The 18,917-nt window shown below is 37.9% G+C and overlaps 1 pseudogene; it reads left to right on the top strand.

Moving 5' to 3' along the window:
• The first annotated feature begins 12,677 nt into the window (after nucleotides 1-12,677).
• On the top strand, nucleotides 12,678-14,556 carry LOC113909976 (annotated as a pseudogene).
• Nucleotides 14,557-18,917: the final 4,361 nt, after the last annotated feature.

Here is an 18,917-nt window from a genome sequence, read left to right as displayed (position 1 = left end):
GTGACAAACTGCGAGGCTTGAGAAACAACTGGATGTGACTAGGTGTATTATCTATAAATAAATCCTAAAATACAAAATGGATCATTATTAAGTGATTTACTGGAGTTTTATTTATGTATGTAATACTTGCATATATGATATATGATATACATAACAGGGAGATTATATATACACCCTATATATGTAAAGAAGCTATATTGACCCCATTTTTATGACAATTATATTTAGTCGAGTTGAGTATAGGTTCTGTTCAGTGATTAGCTGAAGGTTCTCAATTCAAAGAACTATTCATTTTTCCTAAACTGCTTACACTGGGGTAAAAATAATTTTATTGACATTATTTACACAGGTATTACTTTTCTTTATGTAGTTATGGAGATTAATTATCTCACATTAAGTTGTGTTTTTCCAGTTTCATGAAACTTCATATTTTTGCCACAAACATGTAGATAAATAATTATATTGATTAACTTAGCTTTGGGCTTCTAATACTTCTGTAATTCACACAATGGGAATGCAAAGCTAATGAGTCCATAAATGTATTGTAGGAGTCCATGGCTCCTACCACCCTCTCCCCACACGCAAACTTTTATGTGTACGCATGCACATGTGTGTGTGTGTGTGTGTGTGTGTGTAGATAGATAGACAGATAGATAGATAGATCGATCTTGAAAGAAACACAAGAGGACTCTCACACAGCTGCCTTTATAGCCAGAAAGGAAATGTTTGAAAAGCAGTAATGGCAGCTTTCTGGCTTTTTAGATTATTAGATCCCTTGCTTAACAATAAAAGTTTCTGCAAATACAGATCTTCACAACTCAGCAAATAAAAACTCCCACTCCACCACATGATAAAGTTTGCAAAAGGAATCGACATCAGCAATATTGCCTTAGGTTCCATTTTGGTAACGATTCATTTTAATACCCTCTGTCTTGCTAAATTATTACACTACTTTTATTTGCTCACTCTGTCCTAACCAGCAAGAAAGCTATTAACATGATATTCATGCATGTTCCTTTCTCTAGATACTCTATTTTCTGTTCCCCTTCACTGGAGGTAACAACTTAAAAATGAATATTAGATCATTATACTTTCATCTATGTATAATTGTAATCCATTTAATCTGGACCAGGAAAACCTGTTCTCTAGTTGAGCTATGAACAGAGAGAAATTTCTAGGTTTCTCAGTCCTGAAGCTTGGTGTAACAGTAGAGAATTGGGCCAAGCTGATTTCCAGAGGGAATGTGAGGATAAATCACATCGTGGCCAGCATTATCCATTATCCTCAGGCTCACTGGTAGATCAGACAGAACTATTGTTCTCATAGGGAGTTTCAGAAAGAAACGTTTATGGTAAAAGTTCTGATCCCGTGAAGATCATTTATATATTACTATTTGAAAGAAATATGTGTGGACGTTGGTGTGTGTGTGTGTGACTGGCTGCTATGCACCAGAAAGTACTCATTTGACCTAAATTATTTTCAGTTATGTGAAAAGGCATAAGAGATGCTAATTTGAGCTACTAGGGATATTCTACAAGCAGGGTGGTACCAAGGCCAGTGGTTGAGAGAGTTCTTTCCTGGTGCAGCATTAAAGGGATGCTTTGACTTTAAAGAATTGAAAAGAATAATAAAACCAAATAAAAAGGAGTCTGTGTTTTATTAGCACCATTAATTGGCAACTCCTAAAACATCAATGATAAATATATGTCTCATGAAGTGTTTTTGTTCATCTAAGTTCTAAATATATTCAACATTATTGTTGAGTTTTAATTAAAGATGTATAAATTATATATATTATAATTGTTTTTATTTGTTTACAAGTCAAAACAGTAAAACAAAGTATGAACTGTGAGGTGTATTTTTCTTTGGTAAGTGCAAGTTTTAGTTCATAGGTAAACTGGTTTACTGAATTTGAATAATTATTTTCAGTTAATTTTTATCTTTCATTTTTAATTATTTATTTGTTATAAACTAAAGAAAGAATCTGGAAATAATTATTTTTGATTATTACATTATTATTATCATAAATATTTTTGCCCTACAGAGGAAGAAGGTGTTAAAAAAAAACATACGGTCTCTCTAGGGATCAAATACTGACTAAAGTAAGCAAGATAGATCGTGGGGTTTACAGGGCGTCAGACAGTCACTCCAGAGATAGAAAATTGAGATTGTGGGGTTTACAGGGCGTCAGACAGTCACTCCAGAGATAGAAAATTGAACCAGCTTGGAAAAAGCCCTCAGAGGCATAGATGTGATCAGTTCTGGATATGCCAATGAGAAAGTTATCATGTTTAATAGTTAGCCTGTCCCAAAGGATCAATAATTTGATTTCTTAAAAAATAATCTTAACAATTTCTTAAAAAGATCCAAGATTTCTTAAAAAAATAGTCTTCACTCACTGCATTTCAGTGTGGGGAACAAAGCAGAACTAGCCCACCCTGAGTAGCCCTGGCTAGCATTCTGGATTGAGGGCTATTTGCATGGCTGCTTTGTGAGGACCATCTAGTGTGGTTCAACGATACTCGGAAGCCCAGAGAAGAAGGTGAAGAGCTGCCTGCTCGCCCAAACCCTTGCTGGAATGCTGACTGAGTGGAACTGAGGAATCCAAATGGGTTATGCCCTCTGTCATCTTCATCTCCATCCCTTTCATCTCCATCTCAGCTTGATGTCTTTTCTTTTCTTTTTTTTTTTCTGGAACAGAATATATACTTAGTCACTAATAAGAACTAATCTTTGAAAAACAACTGTGTTCTTTTATTAAAAATTAATTATCAGCTTTGAATGAGGGTATAAAAATGCTGGGCATTCCTGCCACACAAAGAACATAAAAATAGAGCAAATATAAGATTCAGGAATTTTCAATTTGTTTTTGATTTTACTTTATTTCATGATAAGGAATCTGTAAATATAGCCACTGTTGGTTGCTTCATAGATAAAGCATGGCTAGTAGGATAATCCCAAAGCACTTCACTGTATATTTACACATACATTTGTGTATAGGAGTGTGTGATATTCTAGGAAAAAACAAAGTTCAAATGGGAGTCACGATCATCGTTGAATAGAACAAAACTTTGGTTTATTTTGATCCTTTCTTTCATTTTCTGTGCTTCTCGGCTCCATGTTTCTATACATGAATAGAAGTAGAGAGATGATAAAAGGGCTTCTTAAAAAGGATCTTTTCTCATGTACCACTCAAGGTTCAGAAAGTGTCTCAGGTCTTGGTTATTGACTTAGTGTTTATAGCAAATGCCATCCTTTAACCTTCATTTTTTACTAATCAAACAAATCGATAAGAGGTAAAGAAGTACCTCACCGAATGTGAAATAGCACACTCCTGGTGGATAATGTGCCATGGAGATCATATTTACAGATATTAAAAACACAGCAAGGAGAATAACACTTTCTACCCACAGTCTAGCACATTTTTTAATAGTCGCTATTTTTAGAGTCATGTCTTTCTCTCGATGACAATGGAAAGAGTTTTTACATATTAATCTGTCTTTAGGCCAAATTTGAATAAATAATTCAACTGTAAGTTTGTTCAGGTTTCAACCTTGTCACATTTAATCATCACAAGAGCAAATATTATGAGAGAAAATTTGAGGTTACTTAAATTTTTTTCACTTAGAAAATGTGTTTCCCTGTGTATTTTCTTGCATTTCTCTCATTTTTTCTTATCTCTTGGCATTACAACAGCTCAAAAGGAGATGCATCCTACCAAATTACATAGGATTCCTCATGCAATGCTAGTGTCCAATTAATAGTAAGGGCATTCCCATGCCAAAGGGACACTTGCAGAGTTCACAGTTTACCATCCATTGCTTTCCCCTGAGCAAGTTGAACCGATCCTGCACTTTGCTCCTCCTTTTTTCTCTCCTTGTCTGACCTCAGATACCTTCTGCCTGCTTTCCTAATATATATACATAAAATGTGCTTATTTTTAAGGCCCTCTGGTATTTCATAGCTGCCTCTTATTCCTCTCTGTAGTTTCTCCTTGTTGAAGACTTGTTATTTCAAGGTATTATATCCTAAACTATTAGATTGTAATAATAACTTGCATAGACTGAGTGCAAATATCACTAGTACAACTAATATCCAAAGATACTTCATGTCTTACAAAGCAGAGAAAACAAACCTGTCTAAATAACTTTAGGTATTCAAAATGGAAAATGGAAAGTTTCTTTAAAGCAAGAAGTGAACCCAGGTAATTAGTGCTATTTTATGTACAATTTGTTGAATATTTATGAATATCCTTAAAGAGGAGATAATAAATAATCTTAATTAGAGAAGTTATGTAAGACTCTGAAGTTAGACTGCCAGGGTCAAATTATGACTCTATCATTGTACTAGCTAGGCAACCTCGAACAAGTGACTTATCATCTCTGTGCCTCAGTTTTCTCTTCTATAAAAGTAGGATTATAGGGTTGTTGTAAGCATTAGATTGGTTAATATTTGTAAAGCACTGAAAATAGCACCAGGCATATATACAATTACAGCTCTGATATAGTGTGAGTCTTACTCTCATAAAGTCAGTAGTTATATAGATAGCAAAGGAGAAGTTACTACTTCTTTCAGTGAGGATCATGGTCATTATCACAGAGGAATGGACCCAGAACAATTAGAATGAGAGAACATCAGTGCTTATAAGACCAATTATATTCTAATACTTCATATAAGAGAAAATGGGAGTTGGTTCAGAGTAATAGCCATGGGATCAAATTAGGGGCAGCATCAAGACACGGTGAAGAATCTGCCGAATGTGGCAATTGGCTGAATATGTGAAGTGATTGAGCAAGAGGAATTAGCAGTAACAAGATAGTGGCCTCAGCATCTGGGAGAATGGGTATCTCTTAAGTGCACAAAGCACTATGGGGTTTTGGACTGGGTAATGAGATGCTTGGCAATTTGTCAGCAGATAGCAGAACCATTACAATAGCCTGGAGTTTGAGGTCAGGGATGCGTGATCGGGAGGAGAATGCCAAGATCAAGGCAGGGATATAGGCAGGTGACCAAATCCAGGACTCAGATTTAAGGAATGAGAAAGTAGAAACAAGGAAAGTCCTCATCTGGGAAAACTAACGAGAACACAAGGTCAGGGAAGAATCTTAGGTGGCCTCCATCTATCTCCCAAGGCATTAGAGTAGAGCCTTCCAAATCTCTCTTGCCAAAAGCCAAGATGTATCCTAGATGCTAGGAAGTCATCATCATAATGTAGAAGTTCAACTAAGAAGGAAAGAAGAATGAAGAGGAAATAGAAGTCTGCCACCTTAAAGTCCTGGAGAGGAACCGAAGAACTTGAAGAGAAGGATGTTTCTGCATTTTTTCGCTGATCCAATAAGAGGGGTTCCAAGTGCAAATGGAGAGAGAGAAACAAAATTATCAGTCACAACTTATAAACAACTCCTCTGAAGCATGCAAAGGTCATCGATGAAGAAAGTACCTGGAAGTTCACAGAATAAAATAGCTAGGAAAGGGCTCAGAACATACTCAGATGTCTCATACAGATACACAGAGATTTGATAAATTGAACTTAGGTCTCTGAGCTTAAGAAGAAATATAGTAACACACACACACATATATTACTAAGACATGGCAACAAATCTATAGCTGTGGAAAACTACATCCTGCTCAAAGTAAGCATAAGTTTTTCCTTGTTTGGTTTGATTTGGTTTGGCTTAGTTTTCAGAAGGGATATAAGAGAGGTTCTCTGTTAAGAAGGCATACATTTCTGTATATTGACATGAATTTCTACATGGAAACTAAGCCTTTGGCTGATGGTAGGAGAGGGGACATGAAGAGGAGCAGGAGCTTCTGGGAGAACCAAAGACGTACTTTGCTTACTTAACAGTCATTACTGGGCACAGTTCTGTTCAAGAGGCTGCCCGGGTAGCCAACTGAGCAGACAGAAGGTAGAGTATGACCTTACTCTTTGGCCTTGAGTAAGCTTATCAGAATTGTGGTGGTAAGCAGTTGTGTGATCAATAAAGCCTACATCTTCGAGCTTCCTAATGGCCTCATTGCTCATTAAGGTGTAAGGAATATTTAACGACAGACTGTTTTGGTTGCAGCCTGACTTCTTCAACATGAATATTAAGAATATAGATCTGAATAAGAGATATCAGTAACTCTCAACCACAAAAGTATATATGTAATTTATCTGATACAAAATTATAGTGGACAATGGTTTCAACCACAAATCAAAGATCAGTGTCACATGGGTGCCGTGTGGTAAGGCCTGCCCCTCGGTATTGATCGATCCTCTGAGCCACAGCCCCACGCACAGATGATAATTACCATCAGTCATACTGGCAAAGAAAGGACCACAGCATCTCTCTTCCACATGTCAACTTGCAGCAAGACACTGTCATTTAGGATAAATCCATATTTTCAGCTCTGTAGTTCAGTCTTAACTATTTATAGGTAAATAAGAATTATAAAGTCACATTTTAAAAAATGGAGTCTATTGTACTTATAAATGTATTTAACAGTGAGTTGTAACCATGATATTTATTTGAAAATAAAAGAATATAGTTTTTACAATATTCTATAATCCTGATAAAACATTTCCCAAAGGAGTCATGTTACTAGAGTGCATATATGTGTGTCTGTCTATAGCACTCTTAAAATTTCTGGAATAAATCAGATAAAAATATAAAACATTGCTGAAACAATTTAAAGTCTTTAAGCAAACTACATGAACTTCCCACCAATATAAATAAATACCAACACAAATTTTCTGTTTTTAGAAAATTATATTTCTCCGGTGTCTTAGAAAGTGTGTTTAAATTACCCAGATTCCAACTGTCTCATGCTCTCAATGAAAGAGAAATTCTTTATATTTTTGTGTCTCCCACTACACCCAGCATTGCCTGTACAGAGTAAAGGACCAATAAACATTTATTGGCTGATGAATTAAAAATAACAGAACATGAAATGAAACAGAACACTGCTAGATTATCATCCACCTTTTATTGAAAATATTTAATAACTGTCAAGCATATAAAAACTTCGAAGGATTACCACAAGCCTTCCTTTGTAAACAATGGTGTTACAGCATGAATCATTAAAAACAAAACAAAGCTGTGTGTATACCCAGGTTCTCTAGTAAAATTTTCCTGGGAAGTCTTGCAAAAAAATCTCTCAGTATAAAACAGCCTTTCAACAACACGTTCACCTTTCTTAGCACACAGAAATGAATAGACTAATCTCAAATGCTTCTCTTGCCTCTGCTGTCAGATTCAGCCACTTAAGCCTTCTTCCTTACCTTCCCTTCAGTACCAATTGTTTTCTCCCCCCAGTTGTTTTTGAACAAATAGGATAACTAGCCTTGCCTCTACTTTTTCATTATCTTTTTACCTCTTAACCCTTTGCAGTCTGTCTGCCATTACTTCTCTTCTGAATCTACTATCTCAAAGGTTCTCCTTTCCAAATCTAGTGGCAATTCCTCTTATGACCCTAGAAACCAAGCTGCCATCTCCCTACGGACTCTAGCCCATTGCATTTCTTCTGTTGTCGTTCTTCCTCTGTCTTCTTTGCTGACTCATTTTCTTCTTCATCCCTACAGCCATTATGAGAACACCTGACAGATAATGATGATGGTCTCTACAATAATGACTAGTGAAAATTCCTTACCACAAGCTAGGTACTAGTATCCCATCATTTTATCTTCATAACAACTCAATGAGGCATGTACCCATGATAAAACCAAGACACACTGAGCTTAATTAACTTGTTGACACCATTAGTAACTGACCAATGAGGAGTTGGCCCTATAAATACCTATAAACCTAGTCTGGATTATCATTTCCAGCCCCTTTCAGATAATCTCACATGTAAAGTTTTTAATTTAGCTTATCAAAAAAGGAACTTTTTATATTTACACACACAGTCCTTGACAAGTTTCTCTTCCTGATTTTGATGTAATAGTGATGCAATTATTTTAGACACTAAGTCCAAAACCTTTGACTCCAAAGGCCCTCTCATCCAGGTCCTATTCACTTTTCATCTGTACATTCCTGTTAGAGTAAGTATTGGCTCATTTTCTTTGCCTCCATTTTTCATTGCTTCTGATTCCCTTTACACACGTAGTGAAATTCAGTCACCTATAACACAACTTTAATCATGTCACTCTCTTGCGTGCACTTCAGTGGCTCACCATTTTCTTAATAGATTCAGAGTAAAGCATGTAAGGCCCTCCTTCTTCTAGCCTCCTTAAGCTTTCTGTCTTCCTCTCTAATATATGCATGAGGTGGTCAAGCCATTCCTCTCAATTCATGCTACCATTTTCCATACGGACCTCTGTTTATGCCTTATCTCTCTACACTCTCCCCCAGTGCTTCAACACCATATCCATTGGAGTTCTAACCACTGGATTCCAGGGCCACCTTTTTCTCTTGAACTCCAAACATACTTCATAGCTCTTTTATAGCCCTTACCATATCCTGCCTTAAATAATGGCTACTTATTTTAAACTCCCCCAATAAAAAAATGGTAAGAGTACCATATTGTTGCAGCCCTAGCAGAATCATGCTTAGTATTTCACAAATAATAGATTTTGAATAAATATGTTTGAGATTCAGGGATAGATTTATGTGGAGCTTGGTGAAAATTTTATCTGCAGACTAACAGCTAATTTAGTGAAGACCTTTCCTTTAGCACAGCTCTGTAAACCCATTAAGCGAATTAACTATGTGTCTTGCACACTGAGGAAAAGGATGGTTTTACCAAGTAGTTTCTTAATTGAAGCATTCAGTTATTTCACATACTACTTTGGAATATCAAGCATAAAACAGCATCATAAAAATTTTACTAGGAATCTGTATTGGAAATCATCTCCCAAAATTCATTCTGCTACTTCTATTTAGCAAAGGTAACCCGGTATATTTGGCCAGTCATATCGCCACCCTGCTAAAACTCAACATGTCCCAGTCATTCTTACAACTATAGTAGGATCTATAACTAAGTCTTGACCCAGGAAAGGTAATCAGAAATGTTTTGTAGTATTTCTTGAAGTCTCCTTAAAAGTTTTGAGGCATTTGGAATGCAGATGAAATGGATGGGGCTCCAGTAGCGAACAGAAATAGAAAAAAATAAGATTTTTAAAAGCACAAAATATTGATTTGTTGCCCATCTCTCTATTTAGAAATAAGATGATTATGAACATTCTAAGATAAAACTTGATGTGTTAATTATTTTCAAGATGATTATAAATGCACAACTACAAAACAATATAATAGGAGTACACATTTGAAATTAACACAAAGAGTTGCCAGTTATCTTGAAGCAATTTGCAATAGAGAAATAGGACAACCAGAGAGGTGGGTTTTTTCCAACATTAATAAGAGAGATTTTCAAGAGATTTTAATGAGAGAGTTTCAAGTAGTATAAAATAATGCCCAATGCAGATTACTGTCATATTCTTAACAGTATTTCATGTTCAACCTATACTCACAACTATATTTAGCTTACTACTACTTATCAAAATTCATTGCTACAAGACATAGACTACAACTTCAAGTCTTTTTATGTATTAGATGTCATCATGTCTTATCCATTATAAATTACTTTGAAATCTAATAGCATTTAAGCTGAGGCAATTTGGAGTCTTTTTTATTTTAAGATTTTTATTTATTTATTTTTGAGAGAGAGAGCATGTGCATGCATGCACGCGGAAAGGGGTGGTTTGGGGCAGAGGGAAAAGCAGACTCCCCACTGAGCAGGGAGCCAGATGTGGGACTCAATCAGAGGACCCTCGGATCTGACCTGAGCGGAAGGCAGGCTTAACTGACTGAGCCACCGAAGTGTCCCAAGTTTGAAGTCTTTTAAATTCATTTTCTTGAGGAAAAAATAACTATAGTAAAATGACCTTCCTCTGAAAAAGAAAGAAAGGTCATATTTTTTATTTTTTCAAGGATGTGACTATGAAAAATCGGGGGACCTTTAAAGATCCAAATGTAATTACTAAAGCTCCCCTGTGTTCATTGTATCAAACTCTTTTTTGTGCAGTTCTAGCTATGGAATCTGAAAATGCTCCTGTAAAACTTGTTGTCATGACAACAAAATCCCCTAAGAAATGATGCAACTCCACATGTGAGGGAAGCATTCATGACATGATTTAACGGAGAGATGCTTCAACCACCCACTACAACCCCATTTTTCAGCTTGTCTATTGTTTGCTTATATTTTTTAACACTTAACAAAATTTCCACCCTACATAGCTCTTAATAAATATGCTTAAAGTAGCAGTTGTGTTTGTCTTTACCACTGTTACTTACAGTGAGTAGGAAAGGGGATGATTAAAATTTGTCAAGCCTCAGAAATTATTTAGAAATATTTTTCTTGATCACTCATCTTTGATTTGGTTTGAAGAAGCTCCTTTAAACATCCTCTAGTAGATTTCTCTATAAGGAAATATTTGATAACTCTGGGCAAGGTGAATTTGTAAAAAAGTATATAGACTTATTGTTTAACAAAAATGAGAAAATAAAAAGCGAAAAAGTAAAAATAATAATTTTAAATAAAGCATATTTGTTTTTGTCTTAAAAAATAACTTCAAAACCAGTGCCAAAAAAAACTTCCCGCTATTTGACTTTCTTTTTAAATCTTAGAATCTAAACTGTAAAATGGGATTAAAATTCTAATAAACTTCAAAATGTAAAATATGAGTGATTTGGGGGAAAAGTAAGAAAAAGAAACTAAGAAAAGCTTTTGTCTGTAGCTTTCTTATCCAATGTGTCATATTACTTTCATAATTTTCTTCTTAAATAAGAAGAGGTCTTTCTCATTGTGCTTATAAATGCTCTCTTCAGTCCCTTCTCGCACCTGTATCAAGAATTTGAGGGGCACCTGGGTGGCTCAGTCGGTTAAGCACCCAACTGTTGATTTCAGCTGCTTAGGTCAGGATCTCTGGGTCAGGAGATTGAGCCCTGCTTCGGGCTCTGCACTCATCAGGGAGTCTGCTTGAGATTCTCCCTCCTGCCATTCTCTCTGTCAAATAAATAAATAAATCTTTTTTTTAAAGAGTTTGATACAAGAGTTTGATAACCTAGCTGTACCCTTTGATTTTCCAAGTTAGACTCCTCATTGTTTCCCCGAAGAGGCCTTAACCACCCAGTGTCTTCTTTCATCTCTGTTTTAGCCAGTGCTACAAGGCAAGAAAAGGAATAAAAGGCATATAGATCAGAAAGAAAGAAGTAAAACTATCCCTATTTGCAGATGATATTATAGTCTACATAGAAAACCCCAAGAACACTACAAAAACGCTCCTAGAACTAATAAGTTCAACAAGGTCACATAACACAAGATAAACATACAAAAATAAATTATATTTCTGTATAATGGCAACACACTTGAGGAAACCAAATTAAGAATGTAATACTACTTTGGAAAAATGTCTGTTCATTTCCAAATGGCCAACAGACACACGAAAAAGTGCTCAACATTGCTCGGCATCAGGGAAATCCAAATCAAAACCTCAATGAGATACCACCTCACACCAGTCAGAATGACTAAAATTAACAAGTCAGGAAATGACAGATGTTGGTGAGGATGCGGAGAAAGGGGAACCCTCCTACACTGTTGGTGGGAATGCAAGCTGGTGCAGCCACTCTGGAAAACAGTATGGAGATTCCTCAAAAAGTTGAAAATAGAGCTACCCTAAGATCCAGCAATTGCAGTACTGGGTATCTACCCCAAAGATACAAATGTAGTGATCTGAGGGGTATGTACACCCCCATGTTTATAGCAGCAATGTCCACAATAGCCAAATTATGGAAGGAGCCAAGATGTCCATCAATGGATGAATGGATAAAGAAGATGTGGTATATATATACATATATATATATATGTATATATATACCATGGAATATTATGCAGCCATAAAAAGGAAATCTTGCCATTTACAATGACATGGATGGAGCTAGAGGGTGTTGTGCCAAACGAAGTAAGTCAATCAGAGAAAGACATGTATCATATGGTCTCACTGATATGAGGAATTCTTAATCTCAGGAAACAAACTGAGGGTTGCTGGAGTTGTGGCAGGTGGGAGGGATGGTGTGGCTGGGTGATAGACATTGGGGAGGGTATGTGCTATGGTGAGCGCTGTGAATTGTGTAAGACTGTTGAATCACAGACCTGTACCTCTGAAACAAATAATACATTATATGAGAAGAAAGAAAGAAAGAAAGAAAGAAAGAAAGAAAGAAAGAAAGAAAGAAAGAAAGAAAGAAAGAAAGAAAGAAAGAAAGAAAGAAAGAAAGAAAGAAAAAGAAAGGAAGGAAGGAAGGAAGGAAGGAAGGAAGGAAGGAAGGAAGAAGAAGAAGAAGAAGAAGAAGAAGAAGAAGAAGAAGAAGAAGAAGAAGAAGAAGAAGAGAAGAAGAGAAGAAGAAGAAGAAGAAGATAGTAGGAAGGGAAAAATGAAGGGGGGGAATCGGAGGGGGAGACTAACCATGAGAGACTATGGACTCTGAAAAACAAACTGAGGGTTCTAGAGGGGAGGGGGTGGGGCATGGGTTAGCCTGGGGATGGGTATTAAAGAGAGCATGTACTGAATGGAGCACTGGGTGTTATACACAAACAATGAATCATGGAGCACTACATCAAAAACTAATGATGTATGTATGGGGTGGGGGCGATGGGAGCGATGAGGGAACTGAGACGGTGGTAGCCATTGTGTGAAAATGGAGTTTCCCGGAGGAAATGACAATTACCTGATGATCGCAGGGCCCCCACTGTCTGCCTTCCTGTCAGGGGCCGAGACAGTCCAGGCACCAAGCTTGGGAGATGAGGAATTTGAAGTCCCACCTATCTCCTTGGATTCTGATCCCTCACTGGCTGTCTCAGATGTGGTTGGCCACTCTGATGACCTGGCAGACCCCTCCTCCTCTCAGGATGGCAGCTTTTCAGCCCAATATGGGGTCCAGACATTGAACATGCCTGTGGGCATGACCCATGGCTTGATGGAGCAGGGCGGGGGGCTCCCGAGTGGGGGCTTTACCATGGACTTGGACCATTCTATAGCAACACAGTATAGTGTCAACCCACCTGTTACAATTGATGTACCAATGACAGACATGACATCTGACTTGATGGGCCATAGCCAGTTGACCACCATTGATCAGTCAGAACTGAGTTCTCAACTTGGTTTGAGCTTAGGGGGTGGCACCATCCTGCCACCTGCCCAGTCACCTGAGGATCGTCTTTCAACCACCCCTTCACCTACTAGTTCACTTCATGAGGATGGTGTTGAGGATTTCCGGAGGCAACTTCCCAGTCAGAAGACAGTTGTGGTAGAAGCAGGAAAAAAGCAGAAGGCCCCAAAGAAGAGAAAAAAGAAAGATCCTAATGAACCTCAGAAGCCAGTTTCAGCATATGCTTTATTCTTTTGTGATACACAGGCTGCCATTAAGGGACAGAATCCCAATGCCACTTTTGGGGATGTTTCAAAAATTGTGTCCTCCATGTGGGATAGTCTTGGACAGGAGCAAAAACAGGTGTATAAGAAGAAAACTGAAGCTGCCAAGAAAGAGTATCTGATGGCTCTGGCTGCATATAAAGACAATCAAGAGTGTCAGGCCACTGTGAAAACAATAGAATTGGATCCAGTGCCACTGTCACAGACACCTTCTCCACCTCCTATGGCTACTGTTGACCCAGCATCTCCAGCACCAGCCTCAACAGAGCCCCCTGCCCTGTCCCCTTCCATTGTCGTTAACTCTACTTTTTCCTCCTATGTGGCAAACCAGGCATCTTCTGGGGCTGGGGGTCAGCCCAATATCACCAAGTTGATTATTACCAAACTGATATAGCCCTCTTCTATTACTATGTCTCAAGGAGGGATGGTTACCGTTATCCCAGCCACAGTGGTGACCTCCTGGGGGATCCAACTAGGCCAAACCAGTACAGCCACTATCCAGCCCAGTCAACAAGCCCAAATTGTCACTCGCTCAGTGTTGCAGGCAGCGGCAGCAGCTGCTGCTTCTATGCACCTGCCTCCACCCCGGCTACAACCCCCTCCGCTGCAACAGATGCCTCAGCCCCCCACTCAGCAGCAAGTGACCATTCTGCAGCAGCCTCCCCCACTGCAGGCCATGCAACAGCCTCCACCTCAGAAAGTTTGAATCAATTTACAGCAATAGCCACCTCCTCTGCAGATCAAGATTGTGCCTCCACCCACTCTGAAAATGCAGACACCCTTAGTCCCACCAGCTGTGGAAAGTAGTCCTGAGCGGCCTATGAACAACAGCCCCGAGGCCCACACAGTGGAGGAAACCTCTCCTGAGACAATCTGTGAGATGATCACAGATGTAGTTCCTGAGGATAAGTCTCCTTCTCAAATGGATGTTGAATTGGTGAGTGGGTCTCCCGTGACACTCTCACCCCAGCCTTGATGTGTGAGATCCGGTTGTGAGAACACTCCTGTTGTGAGTAAGGACTGGGACAATGAGTACTGCAGCAATGAATGTGTGGTGAAGCACTGCAGGGATGTCTTCTTGGCCTGGGTGGCCTCTAGAAATTCAAACACTGTGGTGTTTGTGAAGTAGTCCTTCCTGTTCTCCAAGCCAGTCAAGACTTACCTGCTGGGAACATGTCTAAGAGCCTCTTTTTAAAAAACAAGTGAGGCTTCTGGTAGTGCCTGATCTCAACCCATGATGGTCCTTCGTGCATCTCCCCTTTTCTGTCTCTTCATCCGGGGCCATACTATGGAGCAAGGCCATTGAGTTGGCTGTAATCTGGAATTGCTTTTTATTTTCAAGTACAAGCAGAGATACCAGTGATAATAGCAGAGAAAAGGGTAAAGGGAATATGAACAAGCAGAACATAGGGGTGGTGCTGGTGGGGGTCGTTTGAGGAAACTCGGTATAATTGTCATAGGACATGCCTAAACAATTATTAAAATGATGGGAGAATACTCAGCTTTGAGCCTAGGCTAAAACACTGTGTGCACCCATTTTAAAGGGGATAAAAAGTTGCATTAAAGGTTATCTCTTAAACAGGAACGTTTGCTGTCACACCTATACATTGCTTTGAGAACAAAAGTTTTCAACAGAGCAGGCAGCCTGGGCTGTAGGGAAAATACTATCACCTGGGAGTTTCTTATTTATTTCTCTTTACGAATAATGTTATTTCTGTAATCCTTGATCCTCCCTCTTGCACTTACCACAGTTTATGAGTGTAAAAGGCAGAAGTCTATATCCTTAATATAAGAGGTTTTACGAAAGTCAAAAAAAACAAAAAACAAAAAACTAATGATGTATGTATGGTGATTAACATAACATAATAAAATAAAATAAAAAAATAAAAATGTAGTACTACTTGTACTCACTCTGTGTACATCATATATCTCCAATACAACTTATACTTATATCCTGAAAAAGACAAAATGTTAATTAAATGTATTTTAAAGGGGCGCCTGAGTGGCTCAGTCGTTAAGCGTCTGCCTTCGGCTCAGGTTGTGATCCCAGGGCCCTGGGATCAAGCCCCGCATCGGGCCCCCTGCTCAGACTCCCTGGGAGTCTGCTTCTCCCTCTCCTATTCCCCCTGCTTGTGTTCCCTCTCTCTCTCTCTCTCTCTGTCAAATAAATGAATAAAATCTTTAAAAAGTGTATTTTAAAAATTTCTAAATAAATAGATAGATTATAGTCATGGATTAGAAGATTCAACATAGTAAGGATGTTAATTCTCCCCAAACTTATATACAGGTTTAATGCAATTTCTATCAAAATCTCAATGAGATTTTCTATAGATAGATATAGGCAAAATTATTCTAAAATTTATATGGAAAAGCAAAGGAACTAATATAGCTATGAGTAATTTTAAAAAATAAAGAGGGGTGCCTGGGTGGCTCAGTCTGCTAAGCATCTAACTTTTGATTTCAGCTCAGGTCTTGATCTCAGGGTCATGAGTTCAAGCCCTGCATTGGGCTCCATGCTGAACATCGAGCTTACTTAAAAAAAAAAAAAAAAGAATAAATTGGGAGGAATTATTCTACCCAATTTCAAGACTTGTTATATCGCTCCAGTAATCAAGATCATATGGTATTGTAGAGCAACAGACAACAGACATATAAATAAATGGAACAGATTTGTATGACCAGCTGATTTTTTCAAAGATGTAGATATAATTCAGTGGAGGAAGAATACCCTTTTCTTCAAATGGTTCTGGAACAATTGAACATCTATAGATAAAAAAGTAATTGTCAACCTAAGTCTCATACCTTCTACAAAAAACTAATTCATCGACCTATAGAGTTAAGGTGTAAAACACAAAAATCTGAAACTTTTAGAAGATAGAAGAAAATCTTCAGAACCTGGAATTTCATGAGTGGTTTTTAGATATAATTTGAAAAGCATTATCTATTTTTTAAAAAGTCTCTAAATTGGACTTAATCACAATTAAATACTTTTGCCTTACAAAAGATGCCATTAAGAGGATGTCCATACATGTTATGGATTGGGAGAAAATCTTTGCAAACCACACATCCTCCAAAGGACTCATATTTAGAGCATATAACTAACTATTCGTGTCTTTTGCCCATTTTTTGACTTGATTATTTGTTTTTTGGGTGTTAAGCTTGTGAAGTTCTTTATAGATCTTGTATATCAGCCCTTTGTCTGTAGTGTCATTTGCAAAAATCTTCTCCCATTCCGTGGGTTGCCTCTTTGTTTTGTTGACTGTTTCCTTTGCTCTGGAGAAGCTTTTTATCTTGATGAAGTCCCAAAATTTCATTTTTGCTTTTGTTTCCCTTGCCTTTGGGGACGTGTCTTGAAAGAAGTTGCTGTGGCCGATGTCGAAGAGGTTACTGCCTATGTTCTCCTCTAGGCTTTTGATGGATTCCTATCTCACATTGAGCTCTTTCATCCATTTTGAGCTTATCTTTGTGTATGGTGTAGGAGAATGGTCGAGTTTCATTCTTCTGTACATACAAATGGCTAGCAGACACATGAAAAAATGTTCATCATCATTAGCCATCAGGGAAATTCAAATCAAAACCACACTGAGATACCACCTTAGACCAGTTAGAATGGCAAAAATGGACAAGGCAAGAAACAACAAATTTTGGAGAGATTGTGGAGAAAGGGGAACCCTCTTACACGGTCGGTGGGAATGCAAGTTGGTACAGCCACTTTGGAAAACAGTGTGGAGATTCCTCAAAAAATTAAAAATAGAGCTGCCCTATGACCTAGCAATTGCCCTACTGGGTATTTACCCCAAAGACACAGATGTAGTGAAAAGAAGGGCCATATGCACCCCAATGTTCATAGCAGCAATGTCCGCAATAGCCAAACTGTGGGAAGAGCCAAGATGCCCTTCAATAGATGAATGGATAAAGAAGATGTGGTCCATATATACACTGGAATATTACTCAGCCATCAGAAAGGATGAATACCCAACATTTGCATCAACATGGATGGGACTGGAGGAGATTATGCTAAGTGAAATAAGTCAAGCAGAGAAAGTCAATTATCATATGGTTTCACTTATTTGTGGAACATAAGGAAGAGCATGGAGGACATTAGGAGAAGGAAGGGAAAAATGAAGGGGGGGAAATCGGAGGAGGAGATGAACTATGAGAGACTATGGACCCCGAGAAACAAACTGAGGGTTTTAGAGGGGAAGAGGGTGGGGGGATGTGTTAGCCCGGTGATGGGTATTAAGGAGGGCATGTATTGCAAGGAGCACTGGGTGTTACACACAAATAATAAATCATGGAACACTACATCAAAAACTAATGATGTACTGTATGGTGGCTAACATAACATAATAAAATTTAAAAAAAGAGCATATAAGTAATTCTCAGGAGTCGACATTAAAAAAACAAATTAAATAAAATAAATGACAAATAGAGCAATTTCCCTGGAAATGATGTACTAATGACAAATGCGCACACGAAAACATGTTCAACATCACTGGCCATTAGGGAAGTGCAGATTAAGCCCACCGTGAGATATCATTATACACCTATTAGATTAGCTCAAAAGGAAACAGTGACAATACCAAATGCTGGCAAGGATTCAGAGACACTCGATCTTGCATGCATTGCTAGTAGGAATGTCAAATCATACAGTCTGAAAAACATTTTGTCAGTTTCTTAAAATATTAAACATACTTTACTATACAATTCAGCAATTTGTACTCTTGAACGTTTATCTCAAACAAATGAAACTAATGTTCCCACAAAAGCCTGTACACAGTTATTCACAGCAGCCTTATTTGTAATAGTCTACAACTGGAAGCAACTAAAATGCCCCTTAATGGTGAAACAAACTGTTTCATAATTTGTTCATATCATGTAACACTCTACAGAAATAAAAAGGGATAGCTATTAATGCACACAATGACTTGGATGGTTCTCAAGGGCATTATGCTGGATAAAAAATTTTCATTTTTTCATGCTAGGTGACTTTATTCCCAAGACATTTTAAAATAAAAGTATAGGGATGGAAAACAAAGTAGCAGTTGCCAACAACTGGGGATAGTCTGGGATGGCAGGGAAGACGATATGACTAGAAGGAAGCAGCACAAGGGAGATCTTCGTAGTCATGGGATAGTTCTATATTTTGATTGTAGTGGTGGCTACAAAACTACCCAGGAGATAAGATGACTTAGAAATATAAACACAGACTGTGCCAGGGTGAAATTCCTAGTTTGGATATAGGACTATAATTAGGTAAGATGTAACTATTAGGGGAAGCTGGGTGAAGGATACACAGGACCTCTCTGTAATACCTTACAACTGCCTGTGACTCTATAATTATTACAAAACAAAACGTTTAATTTAAAAAATATTAGTATTGGAAAATGTTGTTAAAATTTTAATGTGCGGTTTGAATTAAAAAGGTGTCAATAGCCTTTGCAGCCCTTTTCCTGAAAGGGTCACATCAAAGGATGGTGAATTTCATTTACTAAAAGACAATAAA

This window comes from Zalophus californianus, chromosome 6, assembly GCF_009762305.2.
Source record: "Zalophus californianus isolate mZalCal1 chromosome 6, mZalCal1.pri.v2, whole genome shotgun sequence".
NCBI classification, from domain to species: Eukaryota; Metazoa; Chordata; class Mammalia; order Carnivora; family Otariidae; genus Zalophus; species Zalophus californianus.
The sequence above is the reverse complement of the archived record's forward strand: the minus strand, read 5'-3'. Positions and strand labels throughout refer to the sequence as shown.